The sequence below is a fragment of the Schistocerca nitens genome, chromosome 3 (assembly GCF_023898315.1).
Source record: "Schistocerca nitens isolate TAMUIC-IGC-003100 chromosome 3, iqSchNite1.1, whole genome shotgun sequence".
NCBI classification, from domain to species: domain Eukaryota; kingdom Metazoa; phylum Arthropoda; class Insecta; order Orthoptera; family Acrididae; genus Schistocerca; species Schistocerca nitens.
In genome coordinates, this window is record NC_064616.1 from 572,827,596 (window position 1) to 572,840,058 (window position 12,463).

The window sequence follows — 12,463 nt, forward strand, 5'->3', positions numbered from 1 at the left end:
GTGCGTCGCTGCGGTCCGGTCCCAGGTCGACGGGCACGTGCACCTTCCGCCGACCACTGGCGACAACATCGATGTACTGTGGAGACCTCACGCCCCACGTGTTGAGCAATTCGGCGGTACGTCCACCCGGCCTCCCGCATGCCCACTATACGCCCTCGCTCAAAGTCCGTCAACTGCACATACGGTTCACGTCCACGCTGTCGCGGCATGCTACCAGTGTTAAAGACTCGATGGAGCTCCGTATGCCATGGCAAACTGGCTGACACTGACGGCGGCGGTGCACAAATGCTGCGCAGCTAGCGCCATTCGACGGCCAACACCGCGGTTCTTGGTGTGTCCGCTGTGCCGTGCGTGTGATCATTGCTTGTAGAGTTTCAGGAACTTTACAAACTGCTAAATAAAACACTGTCTTTTGTGTCATGCATCAAAAATATCACAGAGAAATTGGAAATGGAACTTCCCTGTGCACGGCATTTTATTGCTTCACTATCAAAATAAAAACCATAGTTATACTGCCATCAGTAAATTTACAAATTTACATTGGGAAATTAAATATCCACATAATTCTTGCTATGTTTGAGTATTCTGTATGAACAAAGAAAAAATCTCTGGTAATAGTGTTTGTTAAATGTTAACTTTTTCTACTCAAAAATTTGTAAAATTTTTTGTCCAAACAAAGGAATATGAAATATTAATTTTATGTTTTCAAATTGATTTCATTTTCAGGTAATCCAAAATTGCGTCATAAGCTGATTTGTAAGCTGAAATGTTTTTAAAGTCATAAATACTGGAATTCTTTACATATTGGATAAGTATTCATCTTTTTTTACATTTTTTCTACAAATTTTCATGATGTGAATTTTAGCCAAAAGATTGTTTTAAATAATTGGAGTGACATTAAAATGAATAAATGATCTAAATTGAAACATGTGTACTTGAAATTGTAATTTCACCATTTTTGTAATTTAGTATATGAAATAAGATGATGAACTTTGCTGTATATATATCATTAAATTACTTTAAAATATATTAAATGGTATTTAATACATTTCAGAATAAAATGTAGTTGTCAGTTCCACAATTAAGACATTTATTTCACCTCACTGGTTTCCACAGGTCACTATCATCTTCAGAAGCCCACAGAATTTGGGATATTATATTCATTAGAACTTGGCCATATTTGTGTGTAAAGTATAAGAGGTTTATTACACAAACTTACTTAATATTGGTTTAGCAGATGACAATACCTTTGTCTCAAAAGCATAATTCCACAACATGAAGAAAAATATACATTTTTATGTGGTAATTATAAACATAAACTGATAATTTACAGTGAATAAATCATATTTATGTAGATAATCAAGTTGTACTAACAGCAAGAAACATTTATAAAAGTATATAAAAAGTATATCTAAGGTATACAGGATGCTCATAAATTCGCGTTACAAATTTCTAGGACTTGTATAGTGGGGTGAATAGGAACCCATGTCCAGAAATTTATTGTTTCCATTTTACGATGGCTTCAATTGAGATGTGTAATGTGTGGCACCGATGAGGTCGACACCAGCATCGATCTGAGTATCATCTTTGAATTAAGTTAAGCATTATCTTTGAAGAGTTCCGCCATGGCAGTTCTTTGTGAGCATTTGATGTGTTTAGGTGAATAAATGAACTACTGCAAAATGGGAGTGTTGTTTGGTGTAACCGACATGAACTTCCCCCTCACTGGTGACCCTGAGTTGTAACGTCTTCCGTTTTCGCCATTTAACTGTGTCTGTGACCTATGAGTCGGTTATTTTCGCGTGTATTACATCAACACAGCATTCGAACAATGACTTCGGTCCAGCGCCTAACACCAGATTTGGTGATCGACATGCATCATGTCGCGGGCAATGTACACCCGCCAGGACCGCAACACGATGCCTCTCACTCGTCGATTATTCCGATTTCACCAGACGTTTTTGAGCCTGCAACAATAAGTGATGTTAGGAGTGCGCATGACTTCAGTTATCAAACGCGTTTGTTCCGACCACATGTGCCCTCCCTCATAGACTGTGCAGTTACCTCTTACGGATCTCTGTGCAGTGCGGGACCAATGCCGATTTCTGCATATACTTCATTGGACAACCTACCACCGCCAGGACAACGATTTGCCACGCCGCAATTCGTGCAGTACCACGTGGATACCTGCCACGTGGCCGGAACTGTTTTGTTCACAGGTCAACCTCCTCAGCATCCGACCACGCCCACACCTGCCTCAGTTCAGCATCAGCACATGCCTTCCTACTTCGATACCTTGGCCTGCAACAGGCACAATAACTTGTTATATGTGCCTGACCTCCATCTCCGTCCCACTGCTATGCCTCAGTGTTTTGTGCCACAACATTCACCTTATCCGCACACCGTTTTGAGTGGAGTGACTATGAACAGTGAACATTCACACATTCCATCCCATGTTCGACATCATTTCCCACCTTGTGCTTCCGAACAGCCCACACCTCCGCAGCCTCCCTGCAACACAGGTGGCCACGGTTCTGATCATACCTCGAGCTTTCCGCGGACTAACACGCATTGTCAAACTTTGAACTTTTTCTCAGCTGTCGCTCCCGCGCCGGCTCCAGTCGAGCTTCCGCTACCATTATCGGCACATCTTGGTGCCTCATCCGCGTTGGTCTTCTGCGATGCGTCAATCCGGACACAACCGTAACGTGTTGAGCTTCCACAACCGCAATCGACACATTACGGTGTCTCACCCGCGGTGACCTTCCGCATCACGACAAATCATTCAACCACAACGTATCACCTTCACGCTGCCACCCAAACAGCTGTTGTTGCCTCATCCCCTGGAGGCACACTCTCCTGGAATTCTACAGCAACAAGAGCTCCATTCAGGCTATGCCCCAACGAACTCAACACAACCTGTTCTTCCGAACATTGTAAAATGCTTACTGATGGTGTTGCTGTTTAATCCCGACAGAGCAACAACCGGGTTCAAAGTTGTGGATGAAGTGTTTGACCATTACAAACTCGACGAGTCAACCAGGTTTCTGTGCCTCATCACCCACCTGCACAACCAGGAGGACTTGATTGCTGACCTGGTTGATGCCCCGGACTCATCTACCTGGTACACTCTAGCCAAAAAGACAGTTCTACGCCAGCTTGCATGCTCAATTAATGAAGCAATACGGCAAGTGCTCCACGTCGAGCAACTAGGCAATGACAAACCTTCCCAGCTCTGGAGATTACTATGTGCCCTGATCAGCGCCGATCTCTTCTCTGACACAGCTCTCCTCGCCATCTGGTCAGATAAACTGTCTCCTCACATCCGCTTTGCTCTGGGTCAAAGGTCTCTTGAACCTCCTGTCGAGCAAAGAATGACAATTGCTGACAAGCTACTCGATGCATCACTGCTCTGTTTCGCCAGCCACAGCCTACCTGACAAGTCTCAGGTTCAGGTTCATCGCCCTGCGGCTGGACGTGGCCAGGGCCATACTGTGCCGACTGTTCTGCTCGCTCTGGGAAGCAGTAAACTAGCAACTGAGATGTCACCGCCTCCACCCACAGTCACGCCCCCTCCTGCAACCGAAACTGCTGCGGCCACCGAACCTCGGCCACTGCCACTGGCAACGAACTTTCTGCAGGAAATGCAACCTCACTACCCATGCTCTTACTTCCACACACGGTTTGGCAAGGCAGCACGGAACTGCAGACAAACCTGCTAATTCCCAAACGCCAATCGCAGGTAGGTCCAGGTGCCGTCTCCTGCAAACTACATGACAGGCACCCTCCCCCCCCCCCCCCCCAGTGCTCCATTCTGTCTGAGAGTGACCAGATAATTGCGGACGACTTTACATTAAAGACATTTCGTCGGGATACCGTTTCATAGTGGACACAGGCGCCGATGTTTCACTGCTGCCTACGTCCTTAGCGTCGTCGAACATCTGCCCTCATCATACTTCACTGCAGGCCGTTAATTCAACTAAACTACAATGCTCTGGTTCAACTTCCCACGTTGTCTCACTCTCCGCAAACTGCAAACTCGAGTGGACTTTTTTGGTGTGCGAAATTGACGAGCCTATACTAGGATTGACTTCTTGCGACACCACAAACTTTCACCAGACCTAGTGCGGAACACCGTATTTCATTACCCGTCCAAGATTCACACCCCCTGTGCTCCGTCGAGCAAACCCCCCCCCCCCCCCCCGTGACACATCTCATCCATACACGCTCGTCTCTGTCAACAACGTTACAAGAAACAACGCACAAGTGCCTTGTCGAGGTTGAAAACGTTGCTCGCCTATGCAAGGAAAACTTCGAGCTCTCCCTCCGGCTCCACGAAACTCAGCTCCAGCTCTCCAATGCAGCAAAGGAATTACAGACACTACAGCAAGGTCAGTAAGTGCGCCGAATCTGCTTGCAGTCCCAGCAATCGAGCCTCTGTGTGTTTACTACCCGCTACCCCTCGCAACTGTGCTATCAAGGCTGCCATAGCATGTACTGACAGCTCCGCAGGGCCACACCCTCCTAAGACGGCAGCTTTTGACACTCGGCTGGACACAGGTGCGCATGTGCGATGAGTGTCACGTGTTCCTGGGCTGACAGCTCCTACGCCGTCCCTCACGGAGAGCACCTCAAACTACGCAACTTCGGCTCCTGCGCGCCGCCGTGCGACCGCCACTGACAACACAAACAGTGCACTCGCGCCAAGCGTCTCGCCCGGGACCGTGCTGCCACAGGCCACACCCTCAGACAATGGACTCACTAACGGCTCACGAGCTCTACCGAGCCACTGCTTCGCACTGGCGCCCATCTTGACGCGTTGACTCCTGGGACATTTATCCGCCTCGGCTCCTGTCGGATCCACCGAGTGGCTCTGAAAAACACGACCACGCCTCGCCCGCCACACATTGTAAACAAACCACCTCCCGCTCTGCCGGCAACATTTCCGTCGTCACCAACGGCATGGTTCACAAGCTTCGCCACACGCCAGGTCCCCCGATCTCCAGTAAACCACGTCGACTTTGTCCCGAGTGGCTCTCCAACCTTAAAAATCAGATTTCTGAACTACTGAGCTCCGGCGTCATTGAACCCTCTGCCAGTAGCTGGTATATGCCCATACATTTGACACCCAAGAAAGACGGGTCCTGGCGCATGTGCGGAGACTACCGTCGACTAAACGCACGAACAATTATGGACACCTACCCCATACCCAACATTGCTGACTTTACCAGTTCCCTCGCAGGTGCGACCACATTCTCTGTCATTGATTGCATACGGGCCTACCACCAGATCCCCATGGCACCTGAAGACATCGAGAAGACAGCAATCACCACCCCGATCGGGTTATTTCAGTTTCGATTCATGCCCTTCGGTCTGAAAAACGCAAACCAGACCTGGCAATGCTTCATCAACGAAGTGCTATTCGACCTAAAATTATGCTTTGCATATCTTGAAGACATTCTTGTGTTCAGCTCCTCCGTCGAGTACAACATTCGACATGTGCAAACTGTTATGAACACTCTCGCGGCAGCAGGCATCGAGGCCAACCAGGACAAATTGCAGCTACATTAACCCGCTGTCAATTTTCTTGGTTTTCGGGTCTTTGCTGACGGTATTTCACCACCCCCTGAGAAAGTACAAATAATACTAAAACTACCCAGACCTTCATCATTCAAAGAGCTCTGGCGCTTCCTGGGGATGGTTAATTATTATCACCGACATCTACCGCAGGCTGCGGAGATTCAGGCTCCACTGATGGACACCTTGGCAGGCACCAACACTTCTGGATCTCGGGCCGTTCCATGGACCCCTGCTATGACTGACTCTTTCATTGCCCTCAAAAATCTTCTTGCTGAGGCTTGCACCATCGCGCAATCTCATCCCAATGCGCAGTTTTTCATCACCACAGACACAAGCGATACTGCCATCGGCGCTGTCCTTAGCCAGACAATCGATGGACAAACTTGAAGTCTGCAGTTCTTCTCGCTCAAGCTCACCAATACACAACAGAAATATTCCACGTTTGACAGGGAGTTGCTCGTGGTCTACGAAGCGATCAAGCATTTTAAGACTGACATTGAGGGACGCCCTTTCTATGTTTTAACGGACCACAAACCCCTGGCTGTGGCCATTACAAACCTGCCAGCTGACCCACGTCCTCGTCGTTTCAGATACATGGACTTCATATCTCAGTTCACCACTGATGTCAGACACATAAAGTGTGCTGACAATATAGTTGCTGATTTCTTTCACGAGTAAACGCCGTCCATTCGCTGTTAGACCTCTCTGAACTGCCTAACCTCCAACCCACCGATGAGGAAACACAAAACCTGATTTCAGACTCTACTTCTTCACTACATTTCATCCACACCACCTTTCCTGACATTTCTGGTGAGATCTGGTGCGACGACAGTATGGGCACGTTACGCCCTCTCATCCCAACAACGCTCCGTCGAGCTGTCTTCAATGCATTGCATAATTTAGCTCACCCCAGTGTTCATGCACCCGCCTGCCTCATAGCGGGTTGCTTAGTGTGGAGAAATGTCAACAAGGCCTGGGCACGCTCCTGCGTCACATGCCAATGCTGCAAAGTACACAAGCACACTTCACCGACCCCCCCCCCCTCGTCAGCATCTTTTCGATCCCTCCTGGGAGTTTCCAGCATATTCATAATTATCGGCCCTCTCCACCCCTGTAACGGCTTTTGTTATGTTGTCTCGTCTATCGACCGAATAACTCGCTGTTTCAAGGCTGTCCCCCTCCCGAATATTACAGCAGAAACTGTTGCTCGAGCTTTCGTTGAGTCATGGGTATCGCGTTTCGGATGTTGTTATCATCGCGACTGACCAGGGCAGGCAATTTGAGTCGGCCCTGTTCAACGAGATTTGTAACATTTGCGGCATCTGGTGCATCCATACCACAGCATATCACCCACAAAGCAACGGGTTAGTTGAATGCTGGCACCGCACTTTCAAGGTGGATCTTCAATACCACGACTTTCTATGGACGGAGGCCCTTCCCATTGTGCTACTTGGCATTTGTGCGATCTATATGGAAGACCTCAAAGGCACAATAGCAGAGTTCGTATATGGCCAGAACATTGTTCTCCCTGGCGAACTCGTGAGCCCTTCCGCTTCTCTCCTTCAGTCTGACATAACTTCCTTCGTGGACCGCGTCAGACACGACTTCATCAACCTGCACATCCCTCCGCCCGCCAGCCATTCCCGCCCTAAGGGTCACGTCCCACAATCTCTGGACAATTGCGAGTATGTCATGCTCCGAGATGACACTGTCCATGCTCCCCTCCAACCTCCATATACCAGCCCGTACTGAGTTCTCCGGCGCTCAGCCAACACCTATGACATTCAGATGAAAGATTAAGCTGTCACAGTCTCTCTCAGCAGACTTAAGCCTGCTCATGTCGAGTCTTCTTCTACCCCCCTTCAGGCCACGACCACGCCACTCACTGTCATGGCTCACGACGCTCCGACCACTCCCTCCACGTTGGGCTTACACACTCAATCGAGTGACTTCCAGCTCCAATCGTCGAGCTCTCCTCCCACCTCTCCCCCTACTCCAGTCTCACGCATTCCGTCAAGTGACCACATGCTCCCACATCGAGCTTACCTACGATCACGCCCTCGCCGCCAAGCCCTTCGCTGGTCCCTTCGACCTCTCCCCGTCGCCTGCTTCGCCCTCTCAAGGTTTCTCACGCCCCCCCCCCCCCCCATCTTGAACGTGCCCTCGCTCGAGGTGTTTGTGCCTGTCCCCCCGGACATAAGCCACAACATCTCAATAATACTACGCGATTAACACTGTTTGTCATATGTATTCCTTCGTCCAGTGCTCATGACACAACCGCTGCCATTCCCTGCCATCTGGTAAAATGTGTTCCCCTCTCGCCGGACGTCGACCTGGACATGCTTTGTGTGTTTGCCACACCCACCAGAGACATCATCGTCGTCGCTCCGTTCCACCCACAAACTGCCGGCCTACCTGTTGCCGCACGACCACCACGCCCAATGCGACGCCTGGCTTGCTTCAACAACTTCCAAGTTCGGTGGCCGTACCTTCCTTCACGACATCTACCCACACAGCTCCCCGACGACGTTGTCGTCGAGCTGACCGTGGTCCGGCTCCCGCTGACCCTGCTGACACCATAGTCACCCACCCCCCCGGCCTCTCAAGATTACTCCATACTGTGGGAGGGGGGGGGGCTATGTGGCGCCAATGAGGTCGACACCAGCATCAATCTATCATCTTTGAACTGAGCTAAGCATTATCTTTGAAGAGTTCCGCCATGGCAATCCTTTGTGAACCTTTGATGTGTTTAGGTGAATAAATGAACTACTGCAAAATGGGAGTGTTGTTTGGTGTAACCGACCTGAACTTCTCCCTCAAATGCATCCACGTCTGCTGAGGGAAAGAGAAAAGCCTCATAATTGCTTGTAAATGTATGCAGTAGGGTAGGCAGGATGACGTGTACTATGTCAGATAGTCACCTGAGGTTTGCCTTGCTGCGAGACCTATTCAATGCTTGTGAATCTCCAACACAGTAAACATGGTTCAGTATACCTTTTTGGAATGCACAGACATGTTCCTTGTGTGTAACAAAGCTCAAGGTAACAGAAGAGCTGCTAGTCAGCTGTACCATGAACATTTTCTGCAACATAGCATGCCATCGCACTAATTTTTTGCCCAAATTATGTAGCAGCTCCGAGAAACAGGTACCTTTACCATGAGCAGACAGGACTTTGGTGTTCTATGGCAATGCTGGATGCCCAAATTTGAAGAAGATGTACTGCAACACATTGAAGAGAACCCATCAATGAGTACTTGAATGATTGTATGTGCAAAGGATATTAGTCACAGTATTGTCTGGGATGTTTTGCATGAGCAACAATTACATCTGTACCACTTAGAAAGGCTGCACGCTATGTGTCCAGCCAAGTTTCCACAATGTATTGCTTATTGCAGTTTGTCCCTGCACCACTACATCAACACATGCCTATTCAGCCGGCCAGGGTAGCCGAGCGGTTCTAGGCGCTACAGTCTGGAACCGTGTAACCGCTACGGTCACAGGTTCGAATCCTGCCTCAGGCATGGATGTGTGTGATGTCCTTAGGTTAGCTAGGTTTAAGTAGTTCTAAGTTCTAGGGGACTGATGACCTCAGAAGTTAAGTCCCATAGTGCTCAGAACCATTTGAACCATTTGACATGCCTATTTACATGTTCAGTTCTGTTCACAGATGAGTGTAAGTTCATTAGGGACTACTGTAAATTCACAAAACAGCCATGTCTGAGCAGATGAAAACCCTCATGCCATGCATGTTTAAGGTTTGGTATTAATGTGTGAGCAGGTATTCTGGACAGTCGTGATTGGGCTATACCTCTTCCACTCAAGCTAACTGGTCCTGCATACCTGATCTTCCTACAAAACACATTGGATTCATTCTTGGAAGCTGTGCCATTGAATGTTTATCAGGAAATGTGGCTTCAGCATGATGGTGCACCAGTCCACTTCTCACGGGCAGTTTGGAGATATCTCAACAGATGATATGGTGAATGATGGATAGGCTCAGGCTGTCAAACTGCATGGCTGCCATGATGGTTGGATTTAACTCCTATGGTTTACTTCTTGTGAGGTCATATGCAGAGTTTAATATATGAGATTTCTGTAGAGACAGAAGGAGATCTGGTGACATAAGTTTTGCCCACTGCACGATAAATTGAAGAGACACCAGACAGAATGGATAGTGTGCACCAAAAACTGCTTCATAGGTATAACTTCTGTAACAATGTTGGTGGTAGCCACATCAAACTGCTGTTATAATGCATCAGTACAGTTCTGTACTTACAGTATGCTGAGTTCTTTTTTGTTTTGGAATAATGTTATCACATAATGTTTAAGTGTTAATACAAACAAATGTGCTTAAGTTACTAATGGGTGTTTCATTATGTTTTCCTTTTAATTGTTACCTAGTAAATGTACTGTGAAATAACTAATTCAATTCCTCAAGCAGAAGTGGATGAGTTAAACATCTGAATCGAAACCATTGTGGAACAGGATTGGTACATTTCTAGACATGGGGCACATTAGTACTCACTCTCCTCTACAAGCCCTTGATGTTTGTAATGGGAATTTCTAAACACCTTGTGTGGAAAGGAAGTTAAATTACACATATGGAAAACATGGACCATAGTTCCACATAAGCTATTGTTAACAGTAATATCTAAATGACATGGGTTAATGTTCAGCATTTTATAAGAGATGCTATACAAACAAAATAGTGTATTTCTCAAGTCAAGCTTATCATTCACAACAAACCTTTGGAGTTTAGGTAGAATCCATATATTTTATATAAGTGGATGTACACTCTTTGACATAAAACTTGACCGGCGGCCGGCCGCTTCAGAGGCTAAGTCCGCGCCGATCGCGACATGGGACAAAAAAACTGGCCAACTCGCTAATTCTCTAAGTCCGGTTATCTGCACAATCTGGCAACACTGTGGACTGCGGCACTTCCTGGAGGAAAACTTGTCCCATGATAGAGAAACTGCAGGCTGATTACGCCTGTGGTCTAGCGGTAGCGTGCGTTGTTTCTGTTCATAATATCAGTGGATCGAGAGCAGCTGGCATAAAATATTTTTATAGCCTCTTCTGTCTGAATGCTGAAGACGTGAATGTAATGGTAGCGCAGATTCAATCTATTTCGCTTTGTGACACACCGATATCAAAATTTTATCCAGTAACGATTTTGCGGCAGATTTCCTGCAGACTGTCCTCCTCTGGACGCCGTATGCGGCAAAGCTCTGGGATCCATTTGCTGGCTACTGGCAGCGGCCGTGGCGACAGCAGCGGCGCTGCACTCCCCCGTTCTTTATCGAAAGCGCCTGCTACCGCTCATCGCTTTTGATGATTTAAAACGCTTTATTATTAAATGTTGCTCCACAGAAAATTTCTACAATTTCCATTCACGCTCAAAAGCAACGGAGACAGACGCCCTGATTAGTAGGCGGGTATTATATTACATTAATCGGCAAGAGCTGAGTATGGCCCGAAATTAATTTTATAGACTGGGACGAAATTAAACCACCTCACTACATTCGATGAATTTATAAATGCTTCATACCTCATTTCTTTTCCTTTCAAACTCAATTATTTGTGCAACTTTTGGTCAATGTTTGGATGTTTTCGTCAAGCCAGAGTGAGCGTCTGTGGTGTAAAGTGTATTACAGTTCTTGTTTCATTCCTTATGGTAAGTCTATGCGATAAACTGTGTGAATACCTTGCAATGCATGCTCTGTAGCAGTGCAGGAACACTGCACATTTGGAGTTCCATGTATGGGTTCATGAAGTATTTATTGTTGATCGGAAGTGATAGTTAAGGTCATCAGATTTAAACCAGAAAAATTTGTCGTTTTGAAGGTTTCAGAGAATGGAAAGGAATTGCTAACGCCGGTGTTAGAAAACGTCTACAGTTAAATGCTATTGCAAAAATTTAGAAGAAGGGAACTACATTAATGAACATGTGCACTTCATAAACAACCTTCTGACATGTTAGACCTATATGACGAACAAAGCTCAAATTTATATCGTTGACAGTCGGTTTGAATCTTTTCAGGGTCTATTTTACAGTGAAGCACCTTGGAATCTGCAAAGCAGAAATCCATGATATTAACTTAATTTACTAAGTCGAAATCGGACGAAGATTGATGTTTAAAGGCATTCTTCAGATTTCGCATAAGAAATTTTTACCAGCAGTTTGCAACTCCATTGATTAAAATGGAAAATAAAAGGTTGTAGTCAGCGGCTTCTACCGTGATTCGAACTGCTATGTCTTATAGTACAAGCACTGCAACGCACAAGGGAACCTCTGAGCTAACGACACACTGGCGGCCAGAGGCGGAATATAGTCACTGCGATGTTGCCTGAGCCTCAAAACGCAACCTTAAACACACGAACAGAGGAGGTGGAGATTACTGTTTTAACGTCCCGTCGACAACGATGTCATTAGAGACGGAGCACAAGCTCGGATTAGGGAAGGATGGGGAAGGAAATCGGCCGTGCCCTTCCTAAGGAACCATCCCGGCATTTGCCTGAAGCGATTTAGGGAAATCATTGAAAACCTAAATCAGGATGGCCGGGCGCGGGATTGCACCGTCGTCCTCCCGAATGCACACACAAACAGGTGTTACTTATGTGAAGAACGCCGTTCTTGGAGTCCAGAAATTAAATATACTTTCTAATTATGTCATCTTGCAGTGGATTATATCGTACGAGTCTTCGATGTGGAAAACGAATGTCAAGTGAATTTAGCGAGGTAACGCCGACCTACACCCGGAAGTAAATGCACTATCAGAGTGTTGACAAATACTTGCTACGACGCTGCCATTTCTAGGCTCTCTGACGAGGCAGCTCTTCAGCGAAATGCTTGCCGTGATTCTCCGATACGGTTCTTCA